We start from the raw sequence: 9,934 nt of genomic DNA, 5'->3' as shown, positions 1-9,934 counted from the left end.
GCCTCTATTTCCCCTTAACCCTTTGCTTCAACCCCCGCCACTCTACTGAAACAACTCTATCAGAAGTCACCCAAGACTATCTCATATCTACCTCACAAAACCACCCTGATTTAGAGCTGGGAGGGACCTTAGAGGTCATCTAGCCCAACTCTTCACTTTACAGAGGAAGAAACTGAGGTCTAGGGATGTTAACTGATTTTAACAAGGTCGCACAGGAATTAAGTGGTAGAGAAAGAATTAGAACCTTTTTTTTCTATGACTCCAAATCCAATGGTCAATTCTACTGTATGGTATACCTTTCTAAGTTAAATTTAATTTTAAAAATGTTTTTAAACATATTTTCTTTCCCTCCTACTTTCTATCCCAACTTGGAAAGAGGGAGGAACAAATTCCTAGTAACAAATATGCATCATTAAGCAAAACAGATAACTTCATTGATGGTGCTCAAAAAATATGTCTCATTCTGCACTCAAATTCCTTTTCTCAGTCTTTATTGTCCTTGACCTCTTTGGAGCACATTGCTTCTCTCTTCAAAAACTTTCAGTGAATCTCCATTGTTTAATAATTAAAGCCTAAAGGTTTAAAATTTACATTCAAAGACCATGCTAATCTGGCTGAAACCTACTTTAAATTTTTTATTCTAAATTTGACAATCACCAAAATAACACAAATATTTCAATATATAAAAATGAACTAGAAATAGAGAAAAAGACTGGCATAAGACATTAGGAATATGATATGTCCAGTTTGTGTTTAGCAATATATATATATATATATATGTAAAATTTGACAGAGTAGTATCAAAACTGCTTCTTGCCTCCTCTTCTGCAGTTTATCTGTTTGCTTCAGAATATTTTTAGAAACTGATTTATTGTTACTCTTTTCTAAAATGTGTAATGATTTTTACACAGCAGCCTATTTCCCTTATCCCCAAATACATGTCCTCTCTGATAATAAATATGGATAGTCCAGTGAAACAAATCAACCTTTTGGCCTTACATGAGGTTAGTCAAGTTTTACTCTATATCTCAAGTCCATTATCTCTTTGTCAAGGAGTGAGAAGCATGTTTCCTTAGTCTTTTGAAGTCACTGTCGTTTGCCACTTTGACCAGAGTCCTGAGGTCTTTCAAAGTTGTTTTTCTTCTGATCATTATTGTTGTTCTACTCCTTATTTTTCTCTGTTACCATTTTCTATGACTTCTAGAGTTTCCTAGAGCCTTTCCTAATTGTTATTTCTTATGGTACAATAAAATTCCATTATATTAATTTTTTTTACTTCTATAAAATAATTCCTTTGTAGTTTGATTGCTATGATTAAATCTTTAAATTAATTTAGGTAGTATCAGCATTTTAGGCCTATCAATATAACTCAAACATGAGGAATTAATATTTTTTCTATCATTTGTATTCCTTGATTTCTCTACAGTGTTTCATATTCATATAAGTCCAGAGTGTGTCTTGATAGGTGGACTCATAGACATTTTCTGTGTTCTGAAATTTTGAATGGACATTATTCTCTATCTTGTGCTGAGTTTTATTAAAAACTATAAATGCTAATATTTTCTGGGTTTATTTTATATGCTGCTACTTTACTGAAATTATTAAGTGTTTAATTTTTTGGTTGAATATCCAGAATTCTCCAAGTAAACTATCATGTCATCTGCAAATACTGATACCATTGTTTCCTCTGCTTGTGTTTATTCCCTCAATTTCTTATTTATTTTCTCAATGCTATGGCTAGCATTTCTAGACCTATATTAAATAATGGCAATAACATAGGACATCTTTACTTTATCCTCAATCTTATTGGAAAGACCTCTAGTGTTTTGCCATTACAGAGCATGCTACTTCTTGGTTTCCAGTAGAGACTGTTTACCATAATTAGGGAAAGTCCATTCATTTGTATATTTTCTAAAACATAAACGGGTATTCTCTTTTGTAAAAAACAAAATTATTCATCCTTTAACATGATCATGTGATTTTTAAAATGTTAATATAGTCTCACATGTTTGTAGTTTTCCTAATGTTAAACCAACCTTTCATTCTTGATGCCAACCTCATCATAGTACATAATTTAAAAATTTTTTATTATTTTTTTTTTTTGGCTAGGCAATTGGGGTTAAGTGACTTGCCCAAGGCCACACAGCTAATAAGTGTCAAGCATCTGGTCCGAGACCGGATTTGAAATCAGGTCCTCCTGACTCCAGGGCCGGTGCTTTATCCACTGCACCACCTAGCTACCCCATAGTACATAATTTTTTGAAAAATAAATCTATATAGGCTCTTTCAAAATATTATTATCCCACGATTGTAAGGTTTTGAGGGCAGAGTGTCTTGTGTCATATCTCTCTTTGTATTCTCAATGACTTGGTTATAGTAGATGATTAGTAAAAGTTTGTTGGAATAGTAAATATCATAGAGATAATGTAGTATAATAGAAAAAGCAAACAAACTACTTCCCTGAGAATCAGAAGACCTGGTTTTAGGTACTAACTCTGACTCTTTAGGGCATTTGGGATGTCATTTTTAACTCACTGTACTTCAGTTTATTCACCTATAAAATGAGAATAATAATATTCTTGCACTGCTTATCTCATAGGGTTATTCAGAGAAAAGAGCTTTTTAAAGCTCAACTTGCTAAATAAGCATGAACTATTGTTGTCCTCAGTGCTTTAAACAATGTTTTTATTGTTGTGTTGAGTCATTATCCAGTTGTGTCTGACTCTTTGTGACCCCATTAGGGTTTTCTTGGCAAAGATAGTGGAGTAATTTCCCATTTCTTTCTCCAGGTCATTTTACAGATGAGGAAACTGAGGCATATAGGGCCAAATGACTTGCCCAGGGTCATCCAGCATAAGTGTCTGAGGCTGAATCTGAACTCAGGTCTTCCTGACTCCAGAGCTGGTGCTCTCATCACTGTACCACCTAGTTGCTTTACACAGAGTAGGTGCTAAATAAATTATTCAATTAATTCTCAGTCCTTGGTTTTGGTTTTTTTTTTGGTCTTCTCTACTTTTATGGCTGTCCTTTTCACCTCTATGTGCATGACTTCCAAATCTACCTCTGTAACCTTAATCCCTTTCCTAACTATCCTCTATCTCTGTCTCCTGAACATTTGCACTTAGATAACCAACAATCTCCTGAAACTCTGTATCTGAAAGGAAACTTGTCATTCTACTAACTCATTATGCAACCTTGGGCAAGATATTTCTTCTCCTGAGACCACATTTTTCCCATATATAAAATGAGGGAGTTGAGCAAAAGATTTTTCCAGTTCTCTCCATTTCAGAAATGCTATGATTCTCTGGTCTCCTCCTCACAACCTGTCTCCTCCCTTTTCATTTTTCCCTCTTTCTACATATATTGAGTCCAGTCATGATCTTATTTATGTGTCCATTCAAATTAGTTCATCAAACATTTATTTAGCACCTACTATGTGCCATGTGCTATATTAGGCACTGAATAAACAAAAACAAAGAGTCCATGGCTTCAATGGCTTTACAATATATTGGGAGTGAGCAACACCATATAGAAAGAAAATTAAGTGCAACTGGGGGCAAAAGATGTCAACAAATACACATATACAATAACACACATATACACATATGTACATACAAGCATGCACACGCAGAGTAATTTCCGGGGTGTGAGTACTAGCAACTAGGAGGAATCAGGACAGGCTTCTTGTAGGAGAAACTGAAAGGAAGCTAGGGATACATTAAAGTAGAAGTAAAGAGAGAGTAACTTTCAGGCATGGGTGCATATTTGTACAAATGTGTGGAGAGAGGAGATGAAATGTATAAGCGGCAACAAGCAAGTCAGTTAGTCTAGAACATACAATGTGTGAAAGAACCTGTAAAGGTAGATTGTGAAAGGCCTTTGGGTTAAACATTTTGGACTTATTCTTGATTTTTCAAGCTTCTCCAACATTCGATCAGTTGCCAAATCTTATTGATGCTATCTTTTCTTTATCTCTCTCAATCACCTCTTCCTTTCCATTTTCACTAATTTTGGACAAAACATTTGATAACTGTTAAATTTTCAAGTTTATAGACATGCAGATGCCCTCACATCTGAACTGAGAGTCTCCCGGATCAGTTTACCCTGAGCCACCTACAGAAACCTAGATGACTTTTTTAGACAGGCCTTTGACACAGGTCATGTAAAGAATTTGTCTTTACTTTGGCCCTTCCCTGGCCTGGTAGTTGTCTGGCTATTAATGCAGTGCTGACTCTTGGCATCGGTGCCCAGAAGTCTGGAATTTCCAGCACAATTTTGTAAATTAAATAACCACTTATAACAATACAGTTGATAATAATACCTAGAGTGAGATGGGGAAAGTTGTCCCTGCATGAGATAGCCTTGGAATTCTCTTAGACAAGTCTTAGTATAAGATTGCTTTACCAGGAAGAGGGGTGGGGAGAGACATTTAAGAACCTGGAACCAGTCCTTCCCCAAATATGCAGCATTCACTACTTCTGAGCACCACAATTAGAGAGATACCTGGCACCCAGAGAACAATGGAAGTGATTAAAGGGCTACACAATAATATTGATGATTAAAACTCAAAGGTATAGGGCGATTTAGCCTTCCCAGGGGAGTGCTGAGGGGTGACTTTACAATTATGAAATATTATCATTGGGAGAATCATAGCCCATTGTTCTTAGATCACAAAAGAAAAGGCATTGTATTAGCCCTAGAGTAAAAAGCATTCAGGTCATTTGTTATAGCAGAGCTTCCTGATATTTCTAGAGCTAGAGATGAATTCCTAAAGGTGGTCAGTGTAGAATCTTTTCCTCCTGAAGACTGGAAAGGACAAGAGGCTTTGAGCCTTTAGGTTTAATCTTTATAGTAGGGTTTATGTGTTTGCTTTCTGAATAACACAATCCAGAAAGGGAACGGTAACTAACCAGAGAGAGGACGGCATATTTGGGGCTGCAAGAGACTTTGGAGGACATCTAATCCAACTTTCATCTTACAGATGGGAAACTATGTCCTAGAGACATTAAGTGACTTATCCTTGGTCCCACACTCAGTAAGTAGCAGAAGTGGGTTTAGAACCCAGTCCTTTCACTCCAGATCTAATACCCTTTCCACTTCACCACATGACGTCCACAAGATTGCTACAGTATAGAAGGTCAAACTAGGTAGTCTTTCCAATCTTTTGTTAATGTCATAAGTCGATGGTTACCTCTTTTAGAAAGTAAAATTCAAATGTTTTAAATAACTAATATAGCAGACCCAATACTTGTCGGGGTTGTCGCTCACATATAGTGTTGGAGTGTCATAGTGTGGCTCAAGGGGAGACAGGATAGACATCTTTAGCCTCTTCTCCTTCCTCCCTGCTCCAAGAGAGACTTTAATTTTTGCCAGGAGGGGAAGCAGGAAGTTGAGGCCAGAGACCCCTACTCTGCCCTTCTCAGAGAGAGCGGAAAGTGGGGCATCACATTAGAATTATATCTATCTGTTCTCTCAAATATTATGTCTAGGGGGTGTGAGTTTCAGTTTCAATCTAACTTCTAATAGCTGTTCATTATGGGGGGCGAAGGGCCCCAAGCTTTATATCCAAGGCTTGACTTCTTTCCCACCAAATGCTAATTCCACAGTTACTTTAGCCAAGAAAACCCACTTATCCAAATTGGTAGCAAAACAGAAATCACAAGAGGTATACACAGGAGAATACTGCAGATAATATAGAGAGAAGGAACTCTCCTATTGGGAGTAAGATAACTCTTTTCAACCCAGAGAGAAAGTCCTGGATCTCACCAAAGGGAAACTTCCCAAAGTCTCTAGGGTAGAGATCTGGGAATAGGGATATTATGGAAACTGTGAGCTCCTCTCACACGTGCTTCTTCCCAGAGTCTTTTCCTTGAGCAACCTGAATGCTATCTTCCATCTTCTCTCTCAAAGCTCAAAACCGGAAGTGTTCAAAGTCTAAAGAGGCTCAGTGACTCAAAAAAAAAAACCCAAAAAACTTGGAGAAAAAAAACTGAAGAGACCTAGAAGTGACTTGAATCTTGGACAGAACTGAAGGGCTCTCCTCTCTCCTGCACAGTCGCCAGAAGTACACAGTTATCAAAAATTCACACAATTCACTTGGCATCTCCAACACCTTCAGCTTTCTGTGCCTGGTCTGTTTGGGCATCTCCATTCTCTGCAGGGTTGTACCCATCCTTACTGGAGTCAGCCTTTCCCTTTTTCCCTTTGGGTAACTTCTCTCCCTTTTTTGCAAGTGCCTTTTTGGGTTTGAGTTCTGGCTTTGGAGGAGCAAGTTTAGCAGATAACCGTGCTGATCTCCTCTATGGTTTATCCTTAACCTTGGTCTTGTCTCCCTTAGCATCTCCTTCAGCCTTTCTCTTGGGCATGGTGGTGACGGTGAAGGGGCAGGAACAGTGACAGCAGCGAAGTCTAGGTTTGGGTTGCAGCAGCCGGTCTGGGGGTCGCTCCTGTCTCCTCTTCCTCACACTGCTTCATGACATCACTTCTCACACAGGCTTGGAACATTGATCTCTGCCAATAAGGAGAGAGACCTATACTAACAGGCTTTGGGACTGGGGTTATATAAACTACAGTTATCCCTTCCACATTATGACTTTCTCCATAGTGGTTTTGATATATTGTAGGTTAGCATAAGAAATTACATGGGAATTTGGGGGGATTTTTCAGAAGCCTTAGACAACAGAGAAAAAGTTTGGAGACTCAGAAATGCATAAAATATGTGTATATTGTTATATAATATCAACATATTTTATCTTTTAATACCATAATAATTCAGACTTCTTTTCTGATACAAAGGGAAGGCCAAAAAATTTTATGCAGATTTTCCAGATTGTGGGGCACTGCATTTCTAACCCTGGTGATGTAGAAGGGATAGTTACACTCTGTTGACTACTCTTCTGATTGGACCCTTTGACTGGAGGGTAGGACCATGTGCTCTGGGGCTTCTATTTAAGGAGAAGGCTCAGCACAATATTTTTCCCCGTTTCCTACCCAGCTATATGCCTTAGTGCCAGATACCTTCTCGTTAACTTTTTTATTTTTTTGTGAATTGTCTTCCCCCATTAGAATGTAAGCTCATTGAGGGCAGGGACTGTATTTGTATCCCCAGCACTTAGCACAGTGCTTGGCATGTAATAGATCCTTAATAAATATTTATTTATTGACCAACTGACCTAAAGGTCAAAATCGGTGCTTCTGAAGTCAGAAGATTTGGATTCAAATCTCACAGCTGATCTTCGTGACCTTGAACAAATTATTTAACTTCCTGGGAATTTATTTTCTCAACTCACAAAGGAGATAGTTAAATTAAAAGATAGGAGACCTCAGAAATCCCTAACTCTTTATCTACGTACGACCCTTCACCAGGATAGCTAACTTGGGCTGGATCACTATATCAAAATGGAGTCATTGGGAAAGGATATATCAAGTGGCAGTTTCCTAGGTGTTGAACTGAATGAGTTAACAGGTATTAGGCCTCAGGGAAGAAGCTTTCCTCAAATAATTGGAGAAGCTGTGTTGATGGCCAGTACCTACAACCCTCTTTCTGACCACTGTTCAAAGCTCTAATGCTTTTCAGTCAACAGAATTACAGATTTGCAGGATTAGAAAGGACCTCAGAGGCCATGGAATCCAACCAGAATCTGAATGAAAAAGCCATCTTCGGTATGAATGATAAGGGTGCTTTGTTGTAATGAACACTGTGTTTGAAGTTCAAGAACCTGGGTTTGAACATCAGTTCTGCTATTTTCTACTCATGAGATATTGAGCAAGCAATTTAACTTCCTTATCTATAAATATCTATAAATTTAGGTTTCTTGTCTATAAAATGAGGGTGTTGGATTAGCACACCAGTAAAGCCTAGTCCAGATCGAAATTTATGGCTCTGATATTAATAGTCATGCAACCTCCCCTTGAAGACCCTTTAGTGAAGAGGAAGCCATTAATTTCTGAGGCCTCTGATGCTACTTTTGAACACCTCTCGTCATTAAGAAGTTTTTCCATACATTGAGCTTAAATCTTCTCCAACCTTATCTTTTCACCGTCCTTTTCACTTTCCTCTAAATAAACTTCAGCTAGTAAATGCCTCAGTACCCAGAGCTGCAGATAATACTTTAACTGAAGTCTGACCGAGTGAAAGTAGAATTCTGGTAATCATGCCTCTGTATGCAATCCAAGATCACATTGATAGGAATATCATAGAATGTGAGAACTAGAGATTTTAAGGGATCACATAATTTAGAGCTGGAAGAGAACTCAGAGGTTATAAAGTCCAACCCTCCTCATTTTACAGAGGGGGACATTGAGGTTAAGTGACTTATCCAAAGATATACATCCTATCAGTGGCAGAGCCAGGACTAAATGCAGTTCTTCTAACTCTCCATCCAGTTCATTTTCTACTGTACCGCAGATACTTCTCTTGAAATCTCCACCAGGTGACTTGCAGTAGAGATCAAAGGTCATAAAAAGGGAGGCAACAAAGTTATTTTCCACTCTTTCCCTCCCCCTGCCAATTTATGAATGGGTCTGGGAATTAAGATTAGGTCCCAACACCTTAGTTAGTACTAAGTTCTCTCATGCATTGGTTATGTAATGGAGGGAATGGCTACTTGAGGGTCCAGTTCTTAGAGCATGTGCAGTGATCTGCCTGCTGCCATTACACTTGGAGTCTTGGAGAGATTGCTTCCAAAATTGCATGAGAAAGGAGCTCTTTTACTCCTCCCGTCAGAGAAGACACAGGAATTCTCTGAATGTTTCCTGTTGACTTACTATACGTTAACAAAAAGTCTTATAATTAGCTGCTAAAGCATAACTGAGTATAAATACAAAAGATTTGAATAGACAAAATCTCTGTTTCTTCCCTGGTAATGAATGAGGCACAAATAGCTCTGAGTTTCTGGGTGGGAGGAAAAGGAGGTAGCTGCCCAGATGCCATGTGGCTCCAAACATGTGGTGCCATGCTTTCTTTTTAATTTTTGTGTTTATTTTTTCCTAATGTTAGGTGAATGACTATCAAAGACAAGAACGCACCAGATTTTGACCTTGTGGAATTCAAAAAGTTGGAAGAGCTTTTAAGAATCTCCTCAACGACAGAACCTGGGAGTAGTAGTAGCCAGTCTAGTGAGTAGCTAAGTCTGGAGGTGAAAAGCAACCCATTTGATTCAGCCTAGCAGTGGACCCTCTTAGCAGCCAAGATATTATGTCCTATAAGCAAGAGAATGACTATTTCATAAGCTAGCTATACCATACCTAGAAAAGAACTTAGTGAAAACTTTGAAAAGGGGGGAAATGACTCCTTGGTCAAAACATTTCACTTCTCATGGCTTTTTTTTTTTTTGACAGGGGAGAGGGTTGAGAACGGAATGTATTGTAGCAACCATTTTAAATTTAATTCCACTCTTTCCAGGGAACAAGTAGGTATGGAGAGGGGAGAGAATATATTTTTGTACTTTGATCTTTGCCATATATTCTCAGTAAATATTCCTTTGTAAAAACTAATTGATGTTAGTTAGTTAGTTAGTTAATTTTAGAGCAATATTAACTGGTCAATTGATATTGAGGGGAACCTATTGGGGACCCAAGACCCTTGGGGTTGCCCATAGAACTGTGAAAGGAGGAAGAAAACAGGTGTCCATTCAGGACCCAACTTGCTTATCCAAGCATAAGTTGAGAGAGTTGGTTCACATCTTGTGCTACATTTGCAACTATTTTTTTTTTTTGGTGAGGGAATTGGGGTTAAGTGACTTGCCCAGGCTCACACAACTAGTAAGCGTCAAGTGTCTGAGGCCATATTTGAACTCAGGTCCTCCTGACTCCAAGGCCACAGCTCTATCCACTGTGCCACCTTACTGCCCCTAATCATATCTTTTTTTTAAAGAGAAGTGCAGAGTACTGAGGTGGAAAGCATGTTGGATTTGAAGGCAGAAGATGTAGTTCA

The 9,934-nt window shown here is 38.3% G+C and overlaps 1 pseudogene; it reads right to left on the bottom strand.

The window, feature by feature from the left end:
* Positions 1 to 6,074: 6,074 nt before the first annotated feature.
* Positions 6,075 to 6,365, bottom strand: LOC114038994 (annotated as a pseudogene).
* Positions 6,366 to 9,934: the final 3,569 nt, after the last annotated feature.

Source organism: Vombatus ursinus, unplaced genomic scaffold, assembly GCF_900497805.2.
Source record: "Vombatus ursinus unplaced genomic scaffold, bare-nosed wombat genome assembly UNPS02000582.1, whole genome shotgun sequence".
Taxonomy (NCBI): domain Eukaryota; kingdom Metazoa; phylum Chordata; class Mammalia; order Diprotodontia; family Vombatidae; genus Vombatus; species Vombatus ursinus.
The sequence above is the reverse complement of the archived record's forward strand: the minus strand, read 5'-3'. Positions and strand labels throughout refer to the sequence as shown.